General features: G+C 47.2%; 1 pseudogene; it reads right to left on the bottom strand.

Moving 5' to 3' along the window:
- Nucleotides 1-1,900: 1,900 nt before the first annotated feature.
- Nucleotides 1,901-2,563, bottom strand: LOC144137739 (CCR4-NOT transcription complex subunit 2 pseudogene; annotated as a pseudogene).
- Nucleotides 2,564-13,084: the final 10,521 nt, after the last annotated feature.

Here is a 13,084-nt window from a genome sequence, read left to right as displayed (position 1 = left end):
GAAACAGTGCTCGCTCGACAAATGGGGTCACGTAAGACACCGTTGCTTGCGTCAATCGGCCAGTGTCGTCTGAGACAACCCCAAGCCCCATAGTGCTGTGCAGCTAAACCAAAGCATGCTGTGCGCAGTACGAACAGCAGAACGCATCAGTACTTCTATGTTTACATGTGCTTTCGTAACTTCCACTGTTTGTCCCATCATTCCTATTGCTTTGTAAAGAATGTGCCCTAAATTTAAGCGCAAATCGCTCGTTCGTCTAGTTTGTAAGCTCTACCTAATTTGCGTCTGCTTCTGCCAGCCTCCGCCAATCGCAGAGCTTAGCCCATGTGACATCACAGGTTCTGTTGCGGGAAATGAGCTGGTGGGTCGCATGACCATTCCCGTTTTTCCTAATTATGTAGCTTATTTGAGCGAAGTTTACGTTAAAAGTGGTGTCAGTATGATTCTAACGAGACAATCTTTTGAATGAACCAAACTTGTGTTTTCTCTTCATGGCTCCTTTAAGTGTAATGCACTTCTTAAGCGGCCCTGAACCTGCGTCCACCGGTGATGTCCGCATCACATACCCACGTGGGGGATTGGCCAGGAATCTCCTCGTCTTCCTTGGCAACGGGGGGAGATGGGCGCGCGCTGCCTGGCCGCTGACATGGCACATACCCACGTGGGGGATTGGCCAGGAATCGGGCGTGAGAAGGGCTAATGCACCCGCTTAAAGGAGTACTGACACGAAATTTCAAAGCTGAGATCCACTCTAGCAATCAAGTACAACGACAACACAAATAGGTGTCTGTGAATAAATGCATCTTTCTTTCTTTGTAGTTGTGTGTGTGTGTGTGATCTCTCTTTCGCGAACATTACCGAACCACGCAAATTCAACTCGTGCATTCGCACTTTCACATTCTTCCCCTCGGGGAAATGCGGGGAATTTTTTAATTTGCGTTCTTTCTAAGAAGACTGCGGGGCGCAATGCCTGCTGCACAACCTAAACAGCAAAATAGGAACTGAATGGGCAGTAGTTGGTGGCAAGGAGACGCTTGGTATGTTCATGTCTTTTCATGGAAGCGAAAACAATACATGTGCTTGCGTCCCGGGACAGAAGCAATGGTGTACGTACTACAATTAAAAGTGACAAATGTGAGAGGCCCACATTCAGACGCGCGCTACGCAGACTGAGGCCCTTCTCCGATAGCGCGTACGCCGATTTTTTTCCCCCAAGTGCGATGCTGCTAACTATGCCTGAAGCGTTTGGAGGCGAGAACCATCCGCATGGATAAAGAGACTCTGTGCCATGGAAAGCATTGCGGAAACCCATCGTTAGAATCGTGCCACCTACACAATGCATAAATTGAATGGCGCTGAGACCCGACTAAAACGCTATGAGTACTAACAAACACGGACGCTTTCTAGACAAAGTCGCTTGTACGCAGTCATGGTGGTTATCTAGTAAAACGGCTCAGTATCCGCTCATTCAGACTACAAGCCGCAGTAGCAATGTCGCACTGCACCGGGCGTCACGGGAGGCGGCGATACCATGCGAAGGACGTTGCACACCACAAGCCCGCTTGGTAATTTCCCCTAATTGTGGGTGCATGCTACAGTCGAGGACATAACAGTGCGTGGCGTATGCGCAGTACGGGCACAGTGTCCCGATATACACGCTTAACTGTGGCGTTACCATATACTCTATCTGTCTGATCGCCTCACGACAGCCGTTAAGGCACGGCTTCCGCACACCTGAAGCATCGCACCGATTTTAATTCGGAGCTAGACGGTCTCGCGACGCGCGGTACAAGGAGCGCGGACATGGCGACATTTGAAAGCTTGCTGTTTACAGCTCACGCTTCAAAACAAACAGAAATCGCTAAATAAATGTGGAACGTGAGGTTGCACCTGGGATGCTTTAATTGGGATTTTCTACACCAGGACCGGTTGGCTCCCGGCTGGCCGATGGGGCGCGAACGGCGGCTGGCTCGTCTTCGAGGCGATCATACACCAGTAGGAACTCTTTTTTGTCTTCCTTCCAGATTATCGGGTCAAAGTACGGGTACGTGCCTCGCTCGTACGTCCACTTCGTCTCCACCGGCGAGCCCTCGGACAGGTTTATCCACACGCCCTCGTCTTTATGAAAGCGCCACCCCCTCTTGTACAGCTCCGCCGCAGACTGGATTTGCCGGACATCCCCGCCAGAGGTGTAGAAGACGAAAAAGAGAACATCGATACCGTACCGGTCCATCTTCACTGCGGCAACCCTGTTCCTCTTGTCTTGGTCCATGACGTACTCGCTGGGGATCCGAACATCGGGTTCATTCAAGCTACTGGCCTTTTCATCCCATGGTCCCCCAAACACTGGGTACAAGTTCTCCGGGGAGCTGATGTCAACGCCGAGAGTGGACAAGTCGCTCCCTAGGACCAGCGATGGGCGGTCGGGGTGCGCCTCTGCCACTCTGACGGACTCCAGGAGCGCCGCCAGGCCATACCCATCTGTCAGCATGCCCGACCGGCGGTTGGTCGGGCCGCGTTCCTTCGCTGTCCGAAGAGGTCGATGGACGGACCTCTGCGCCATCTTGTCTGCGTAGGCACGGTGTCGCTGCGTTCGGGATGTTACCTTTCCCGCTGGGGCGTGCATAAAAGAAGAAGTCGCCCCTCGTCTTCTTCGAGCGCTACGCTGTTGCTTCGTTATTGCTTTTACAAGCATCTTGCACTGACAAACTTTACCGTCACTCGTGAACGTTTAATAATTATTTAATCATTCAGGTGGTTATTTCCAAGGTCACTGATTTGCCTCTAGTGCTCTTTTTTAGGTGAAAGCAAGACGATTTCGTGATTTTGAGCCTCGCAATGGTGCCCCTTTGCAAGAAACGAGTTTTTTTAGGGCTATCATTAATTCAGTAGCGGTAATGAGTGCCAATTCGCAGTATTGGAAACAAACAATACTTCTTGGAGATTTACAGCCCATTGTAGCTAGCACCGAACGGGCGCAAGTAGGCGTAGTCAGATCGTATGTTGACTACCAACAAAACACAACAGCCATTTTTAAAATTTTGCGACTTCAACCTTATTGTTAATTTGCACACTTACGCTCTTATTCCGGACCGTCAGAGCAAGCCTTCACTATGGATGCTGTAGTAATGATGTTGATAATGAAAATATTGAATTTAAAACTACAGGATCTTCCGCTCAATATATTCCAAATGCCAGTGAATATAATCCCAGCGCCAGTGAATATAATCCAGGCGCCAACCAATACAATCCAGGACCCACACAGTGCACAACACATAACAGCGCTTTGTAGTTTAGTTGGCAACCAATACCATCCGGGTGCAGTGTATTTTCATCCAAGTTCGATGAACTAGGTTACGTGACCAGTTTAACCAGACGACCTAACTGCGCAATAGAACAGTCACGTGACTATCCAGCGCTCTCGCCTAGTTACTATAGTGAATACGAGGATGGTGTCATGGGTACGAATTATCGCATTTAAATTGCTCGCTTACCGTACTTACCCGATTCTAACGCGCACCCGATTTTCCTCGCAAAAAAAAAACTTTCACCTCAGATTGGAATGCGCACAGAACTTTGTGACCGAGACAAACTATTGTGGGAGAAATGGGCGATTTATTTTCCGAAGTAATTCACTCATCTCACTCCTCATCAATTTCCGCTGACCACAAAATCTCGTCCTCGGTGCCGTCAAGAGCGTTCGCGATGCCACACTTCTGAACGAACGTTCAACCATGGTCGATGGAATCGTAGACCACGCCTCGAACGTCCGTCCCGCGAGCTTCTCCAGAGCCGCACGCTTCAGCCGACCGCTCGTTTTGAACGCGTGGGAGCCGCTGCTGCCATTGCTGTTATCAAGTGCGCAAGTGGAACGATTTGACGATTTCTGTGAACGCCGATAGAAAAGCCTAGGCGCTTACGCTTCCTGAGCTCAAAAAATTGTTGCTAAAGGCTTAGATGCCATCTTGAGATGGCGATGGCGATGGGTGGGACGAAATTTCCGCTGTTTCGGCAGTTTCGGTTTCGTATCCGATTCTAACGCGCATGCGATTTTTCGACCTATCTTTCCGAAAAAAGGTGCGTGTTAGAATCGGGTAATTACGGTACTCAAAATTGTAGAGGAAACTGCCACAATGCCTAACTCTCGAAACCCAATACGGGCACGAACGTGGGATAGACAGGTGGCGCTGCTGGCGCCGCTCAACTGCGCCACCCGCGGAAGAAAATCGCAAAAATTGTCGGGACATGGCCTGGAGTGTAGGTGTGGAGAACACGTGCTTCCGTGTTATTTAAAAGGGCAACCTCTTGTTATCGTGATGATGTTAGTCAGACGAAACTCACTTTTTTTGTCAGAAATTAGGTCCGGCGACACGCGTTCTGTTTAATTAATTACTTTTACAGGTACTTAATTGATTATTTCTTAGTCATTGATTTGGATAAACGTCAAATTGATGTAACCAGGGCTTGTGAGGTACCAAATTAATGGTGTCGATAAGAAGAATGACGTGGGAGAAATAAAAAATTGCTTCCTGCTTATAGTCACGGTATAGTCACGTGATTCATAGATTGGATTAAATGTCAGAGTAATGCCATAAGGGCTTGTGAGGTATTAAATTAAACGTCTCGATAAGTGGTATAACGTGGGACAAATAAAAAATAGCTTCCCGGTTGTAGTCATGAGAGAGTCACGTGAGCCCTAGATTGGGTTAAAAGTCAACTTGATGCCGCTAAGGCTTGTGAGGAATGAAATTAAAGGTCTCGATGAGAGGAATCCCGTGAGAAAATTAAAAATTCCTTCCTAGTTAAAGTCATGATAATAGTCACGTGAGTCATAGATTGGGTTAAAAGGGAAAGATATGTCACTATGGCTGATGAGGTATCAAATTAAACAGCTCGATGAGCGGAATAACGTAGTACAAATAAAAAATTGCTTCCCAGTACAGTCATGACTCACAACTTGGGATAAAGGCAATATAACATCACTAGCGCTTGTGAGGTACAAAAATTAAGGTCTCGATGAGGGAAATCTTGTTGAACAATTTAGAAATTTTTACTACTTATAGTCATGATAATAGTCACGTGATTCACAAAATGGGTTAAAAGTCAAAGTGACGCTACTAGGGCCTGTGAGGAATCAAATTAAAGGTCTCGATGAGGGGAATCACCTAGAACAAATTAAAAATCGCGTCCTGACTATGGTCATGACATAGTCACGCGAGTCATGGCTTACATTAAAAGTCAATGTGATACCACTAGTGCTTGTGTGGTATAAAATTATGGTTGTTGATGAGGGGAGTTTCGTGGGACAAATAAAAATTGCTTCCTGGTTATAGACATGAGATAGTCACGTGAGTCATAGATTGAGTTAAAAGTCAACTTGATGCCGCTAAGGCTTGTGAGGAATGAAATTAAAGGTCTCGATGAGAGAGAGAGAGAGAAAAAACATCTTTATTTGTCCTGCAAACGCGACGCGGCCTCACGTCGTGTCAGCCGGCCACTCGGCTTCCGTCACCTACTCATGCCTACCCCGGGTGGGGGTGACACTTTCGGGCGTTGAAGCTCGAGGGCGTCCGACACTTGCTGGTCGGCCATGTGTTGTATGACGTAGTCTTTGCACGCCGCCCCACTGACAAGGTACGGCGGGAACGTCTTTGCTGCACTGGCCTCGCTCGGGTGTCTTCTGCAGTCCCAAAGGATTTGGGCCGCCGTGGCCCTGTCCTTCTTGCACATCACACACACATCACTGGGGTACACCTCCGGGCATATGTGTTTAGCTATTACTGGAGTCATCAGCGCACGTGTTTGCAGCTGGCTAAACACCACTGCTTCGCGTCGCGTCAGCTTAGGGTGGGGTGGGGGTAGCGTCCGGTGGTTAGTCCGGTACCACTCCAGGGTGGCCTTGTAGGTGGTGAGTGGCACCACCTCGTCGTCTTCCTCCACCGCAGTTGGGGGCTCGGGCTCGCGCCGCGGCTGGTGAACGCGCGTGCCGGCCGGTCCGCCTCCTCATTGCGGTTCTCGCCCGTGGTCAACGGGCCGGCGTGCGCCGGGAACCACTTAATAGTCACCGCTGATTGTCTGGGGAGTAGGGCCCTGGACACCCTCACAACACTGATGGAGACACTATTCGTAGCGTAGTGCGAGATCGCCTGTCTAGCGTCACTGATGACTGTGGTGCACTCTGGGTTCGCAAAGGCTAATGCGATCGCCATCTCTTCGGCCTGGTCCGTGCTCTTGGCCCTGACGCTGCCGGCCGTATACAGCGCCCCGGTGGTGGCTGCTACCACCACCGCGGCGTACGTGTTGGGCCGGTCCGGGTACTTGGCTACGTCCACGTAATATGCTCCGGTGTCCATCGCGTGTGTCGCCGTGAGGGCCACAGTAGGGCCACACAAGCCACTAGGGCTTGTGGGGTATCAATATAAAGTTCTCGATGAGGAGAATCGCGAGGGACAATTTAAAAATTCATTCCTGGGTACAGTCATGAGATGGTCACGTGAGTCATAGATTATGTTAAAAGTCAATGTGAAGCCTCTAGGGCTTGTGGGGTATCAAAATAAAGGTCTCGATGAGGGCAATAACATGGCACAAATTAGAAATTGCTCCCTGCTTGTAGTCAGGAGAGAGTTACGTGAGTCATAATTTGGGTTAAATGTCAACGTGATGCCGCTATGGCTTGTGAGGTATCAAATTGAAGGTCTTGTTGAGGGGAATCACTTGGGACAAAATAAAAATTGCTTCCTGGTTTTACAGTCATGAGATGGTCACATCAGTCATAAATTACGTTAGAAGTCAATGTGACGCAACTAGGGCTTGTGGAGTATCAAAATAAAGGCCTCGATGAGGGGAATCACGCGGCACAAATTAAAAATTGCTTTCTGGTTATAGTCAGGAGATAGTCACGTGAGTCAGATTGGGTTAACAGTACACTTGATGTCCCTAGGGCTTGTGAGGTATCAAATTGAAAGTCTCGATGAGGAGAATCGCTTGCGACAATTTAAAAATTGCTTTCTGGTTAAGGTCATAAGATGATCATGTAAGTCATAAATTACGTAAAAGTCAATTTGTAGCCACTAGGGCTTGCGGGGTATCAATATAAAGGTCTCGATGAGGGGAGTCACCTGAGACAAAATAAAAATTGTCTCCTGGTTACAGTCATGAGATAGTGGCGTGAGTCACAGATTACATTAAATGTCAATATGATGCCACTAGTGCTTGTGAGGTATCAAAATAAAGGTCTAGATGAGGGTAATCTGCACAGGACCAATATAAATTGCTTCCCGTTATAGCCATGAGATAGTCACGTGAGTCATATATTATGTTAAAAGTCAATGTGATGCCCCTAGGGCTTGTGGCGTATCAAATTGAAGGTCGCGATGAGGGGAAATACTTAGAGCACATTAAAAATTACTTCCTGGTTATGGCCGTGAGATAGTTACGCGAGTCATAAACTGGGTTAAACGTCAAAATGGTGCCGCTAGTGCTTGTGAGGTATCAAATTAAATTTCTCGATGAGAGATTACTAGGGACAAACTAAATATTGCTTTCTGTTTATAAGCCTCGAGCGCGGCCTGTAGGGGCGCCACTGAAATCCCCCTAGCGGCCCTTTTCGAAAGCAGCCGCGGGAGTCGCCGGCCCGCTCCCCACTATCACCGTTGCTTTCGGGGCCCATTCACGACGGAGATTTACCGTTTGTATGCGCTGGAAATACCTATTTATGTGTAGCAGTCACTCTGTTCGCAAATGTGGTGTGTTTACGAGAGTGTAAATGTGTGTGACATGATCTTAGTCTGGTACATTCGGTCTGTACAAGATCCAGGTGTTCGTCACACGTCGGCGTCGCGAAACAGGGATATGCGTATGGAGATGATTGTGATTCCACTGCTCTCAAATTCACTAACAGTGTCTCCGTAAGCATAATTATCCCAGATGGTCATGCCATGGCTATACATTACGATGTAAATCAGTTTTGTGCGCTTATATAACCTAGTGGAGCGCTCATACCTGACAGCACGCCAGTTATGTTTGCCAATATCATACCTCAGATATTGATCACTACCCTGGACATAAATTTCGCGAACATTCGACGAATAAAGTACGGTGGATAATCCAAAATTATACCCGGGATCAGCGGACCACAAAAAAGGAAAATAATGCTGGGGTGTCTTGTCGTGAGCTCAGCGCCCGCAAACATTTATATATGTTACATATATCCTCCGCGAGCAGGCCGGAGAATGGCTTCTACAGTAATGCCCATTCGCGACTAAACGTTTCTTCGAAGCATAGTCGTAAGACGCAAGGAGCCTGCAGCATCTAGCACAAACGGAAATCACGCCTTATCAGATATCCCACTCTTCTAGACACTTTTTATCAGTTTTCAACTTGTATACCTCAAAAAATGCGTTCGCCGAGGGATCAGCTGTTAGTTGATTGCGGAGCGAAATCAAGGAAAGAACGTTTTAGTAATCACACACACAAGCTACTCGTTCACGTCACTCTAGTTTTTAGACTTCAACTAACAGCTGATTCCTCGGCAAACACAAAAGGCGTTACAAGAGTGGGATATCTGATAAGGCCTGATTTCTGTTTGTGCTAGATTCTGCAGGCTCCCTGCGTCATATGACTATGCTTCGAAGAAACGTTTAGTCGCGAATGGGCATTACTGTAGAAGCCATTCTCTGGCCTGCTCGCTGAGGATATATGTAACATATATGAACGTTTGCGGGCGCTGAGCTCACGACAAGACGCCCCAGCATTATTTTTCTTTTTTTTGGTGCGCTGATCCTGCGTATAATTATAGCAAGATCCCTTATAGCAAGAACCCTATATAGCAAGAACCAAGAAAAGTGAATTAACCACTGAAAAATGTATTGTCTGCAAGCGCGGAAGAAACAAAATAGCTCTTACAGAAATGAAAAAAAAAACTCAGTGCAGCTTCTGAAATGCAAAAGACGTTCCTATAAACTTAACCAGGGTAGGACTTACGAGACAAACTAGTGTGCGAAGTGCACTGCTATTTCGCGAGACATGGGGAGAGGTTTCACGAAATAGCAGTGCATTTCGCACACTGGTTGGTCTCGTAAGTCCTACCCTGGTTAAGTTTATAGAAACGTCTTTTGCATTTCAGAAGCTGCACTGAGTTTTTTTTTTATATTTCTGTACGAGCTATTTTATTTCTTCCGGGATGGCAGAAAATTAATTTTTCAGTGGTTAATTCACTTTTCTTGGTTATTGCTATAAGGCATGAGTGCACATATTTCACGACGCAGAGCCTTGGAATATAGTCAACATTTTCGCGTGGATTATATTCTTATAAAAATCACAAGTTATCAGGTATGGGTAATCGCATCCCCGATATATATATATATTTTTCTACGGAGCATATATTCGTAATGAGGCCGCATTCGTTGTCCGCGCTACAAAACAAAACACACCTCTCATTGTGCCAGTATCATTTTTATACGCGGTGACAATAAAATTCACTTGTGCCGGACGCATTCGGAGGTGACAGCCATGGTATGCTGCTGCCGTCGCCGACGCCCGTAACAGCGGCCGAGAAGGACGCAGAGCCGCGTTCCCAGATAGCTATTGTTGGTGTTTGAGCACCCTACCAAGACGCAGCGGCTTTTGAAGTGACCTAAGCTACTGTTTGCTTGCAGACGTCACCATAACAAGTTTTTTAGCACTTGGAAGAGCAAAATGGGGCCATCTCCCCGCGCGGGGGACTCGAGTAAATGCGTCGCATAGGGGGTGGGTGTATTGCGTTAACGTTCAGTGTTTGGGGGGTTGGTGCTATCACGTGTACACCACGCAGCTATCACGCCGCTAGAACGCCGCTGAGTCGCCAATGTACGCCGCTGACGACGTAGTTTGAATGAGTCAAGGATATAAGGCGCGTTCGTAGCCTTTGATTCTGTGTCTGTTTTGTGGCGCAGTGGGAACAGCACCATGTACCTCGCGTTCCGCCCACAGGTAGAGAATGCGTTGTATCAGCAGCTTCTTGTCGTAGTTTGAATGAGTCAAGGATATAAAGCGCGTTCGTAGCCTTTCATTCTGCGTCGGCTTTGTGGCGCAGTGGGTAGAGCACCGTATACATTGCGTTCCGCCCGCAGGGTCGTGGGATTGAAACCAGGCGCCGGTAACTGTTATTTCTTTTTATAGTGTAGGGGGAGGCTGGCTGCTGCGGACGCCTACGCACGGGTGACATCGTGAGTTATACAATTGTTCTGCATTTAAAAAGAAGCGAAAGAGAACCAAAACACTGCATGAGCCCCTATGGGCCGCGCAGCGCTAATCCCGTTAACTCTGCGGAGAAACGTCGGCCGGCGGCGCAGCGATCGCAAAGCTCGAGGCGTATAGGCATCACATAGTCCCGTGAGTTATAAATTGGGTTAAAAGTCAAAGTGATGACTTAGAGCTTCTTGTCGCCTGCCCGAGTGTAAAACGAAAGTGACATATGCGAGAAAGAGGCTGATGGTGTGTTGAAAAATTGTTAATTTGATTTTTAATGTTCTCGCGTGACTCCTACGGATGACTAATTCGTCACGTGACTTACCATGACGTTTCTTTTTCACGAGTAAAAGCATCATAGGTTACGTCAACACGTACGCAGATATTCAACAGCATTTATTTTTTTACCTATGATGTGATTACTCGGGGTATATTAAACCTTACAACTCGCATAAATATTTCATGGTCAATAGATGTGATGCGAGTTCTAAAGTAACATGTTCACAATAACAGGCTTTTTTCCGCACATCACGAAAGCAAGCAATTCAAGCGTTTATTGGACACCCATTATGCCAGTACTGGTGATGTAACACACCTCTAAGTGAGTCACGTGACTAATTCATGATATATTGGAGTCAAGTGTCATCATAAGGAATCGTATTCACTGTGTCAATATTCTCGTACACATCTGGAATACAAGGAATTAAACAGCGTTTTTTTGACACCCATGATGTCAGTACTCGTCGTGTAATAAACCTCATAGTAAGTCACGTGCCCAATTAATCATTTATAGGAGTCATGCGGTATCAAAAGGAGACATCTTCACTATGACAAGAAGTTTTTGCGCATCACGTGAACAAGCAATTCAACAGTGTTCTTTTCATACCCATGATGCCAAAACTCGTGATGTAAATAACCTCATGGTGAGTCACGTGACTAAATCATGACGCATAAAAATCATGCGACATCTTTGGGATAATGTCATTTTTTGCGCATACCGCAAACAAGCAAATGAATGGCGATCATTTGATACCTATGATGCTTTTACTCGTGAAAAATAAACGGCATGGTAAGTCACATGACTGAGTAATCATTCGTAGGAGTCACGCGACATCATTAAAAATCCAATTAACAATTTTTCAACACACTATCAGCCTCTTTCTCGCATATGTAACTTTCTTTTTACATTCGGGTGGGCGATAACCAGTTCTAAGACATCACTTTGACTTTTAACCCAATCTATAACTCAAGAGACTATCTGATGCCCCTAAACAGGAAGCAATATTCAGTTTGTCCAACGTAATTCTCTCATCAAGACATTTATTTTTATACCTCTCAAGCCCTAGCGGCATCATTTTGACATTTAACCCAATTTATGACTCGCGTGACTATCTCGCGACCATGACCAGGAAGATATTGCTGCGTGGAACGTGTTAGAGAAATGAGCTGGCCAGACACTCGACTTGCAAAGGGCGCAATCCCCCAAAGTGGGCATGTGCCGTGGTTGTGCGGGAGCCTGGCTATCAGTCGAGGAAGAAGAAGACGCTCTGGTGGACTAGCGTGTGCACGAGCTGAAAGACCTAGCTGCCTGTCCGAGTAGTAGTAGTAATAACTTTATTTTGCCCAAAAGTTGTGGTGATTGCACCACTGAGCTGTTCGCTCAGTCATCTAGACAGCGGGGCTCCCAGTGTTTTGGGAGCTCGGTGTCTTCAACTGGGCGAGGGCTTCTTGCACGTGGGGAGCTGGGCTAGAGATGGCAGCCTCCCACTCGGTTAAGGATGATATGTTATGAAGGATGGGATGATTTCTTCTACGTGATGCGGGTATTAATAGGCATGACCAAATGATGTGGTGAAGTGATGCTCGTTCCACAGAACAAAAGGGGCAAGCGTCCTTATATTCGCCAGGATATAAGATGGACATGAGATGCGGAGTGGGGAATGATAATGTTTGGAGCTGCCTGAGAAGGACTGCATGCCTTCGACTGAGCGATGGATGCGGTGGTGGAAAAATTGTCCTATCCTGGCGGAAATGGTCAAGGATATCGCCGAAAGTATGGAGACGGTCCTTATAGCCGAAAGGTTGCGGAATATCTTCAGGAGTCCTATGAGGCTCTCGGCGAACCATATCTCGAGCAGTCTCATTGGCTCTCTCATTTCCCATCAGGCCAGAATGTGCCGGTGACCAGATGATGCGGAAGGTCCGGCTATGAGGTGTGGGCCCTTGCGAGAGTTGGAATGAGTATGGTCTTGGCCGTTCGCCATTTTTCCAGAATTTTACCCTGTGTCCAACATTCATTAAAAAGTGCCGTGATTCCAGTAATGGATGAGTCATCCAACTGCCGAAGAATCTTATTAGTAATCTGGTCAGGGCCAGGGGCCGACCTAATGTTTAGCTTATAAATGGCAGCCTTGACCTCGGCTTCTGTAAAAGGTGCATCTAAGGCGGCGTTGGCCTCTCCGGTGTATGGCGGGTGTTCTGTTGGAGGGCCTTGTGGTATGTACTTGTGTAAATATGTGATGAGTGCATGTCGCGTCCCCGGATAGTTGTGTATCAAAAGGGACACCGTTTGGTTGTGGGACGACTTGGTCGACGTCGGATCAAGAAGGTGGCGTAAGATATTCCAAGTCCTTTTGGTACTGAAAGTGTGATTTAGGGAATCACATAATGAATACCAGTTTTCCGATACCAATCTGGATGCGTGATTCTCAATCACCCGATTAATGTAAGCTATTTTTCTGCGTAGGCCACGGCTGTGTTTTTGGCGGATCAGTCTGTTTTTGAGGCTGTCTCTAGCCTGGATGAGGTTGGACAGACGCGAGTCTAGCGGCGGTAAGCTGGGGTCTGATTGTATGAT

The sequence above is a fragment of the Haemaphysalis longicornis genome, unplaced genomic scaffold, assembly GCF_048455015.1.
Source record: "Haemaphysalis longicornis isolate Haplotype H1 unplaced genomic scaffold, Haemaphysalis longicornis Haplotype H1 scaffold_1, whole genome shotgun sequence".
NCBI classification, from domain to species: domain Eukaryota; kingdom Metazoa; phylum Arthropoda; class Arachnida; order Ixodida; family Ixodidae; genus Haemaphysalis; species Haemaphysalis longicornis.
This window is presented reverse-complemented; position numbering and strand designations above follow the sequence as displayed.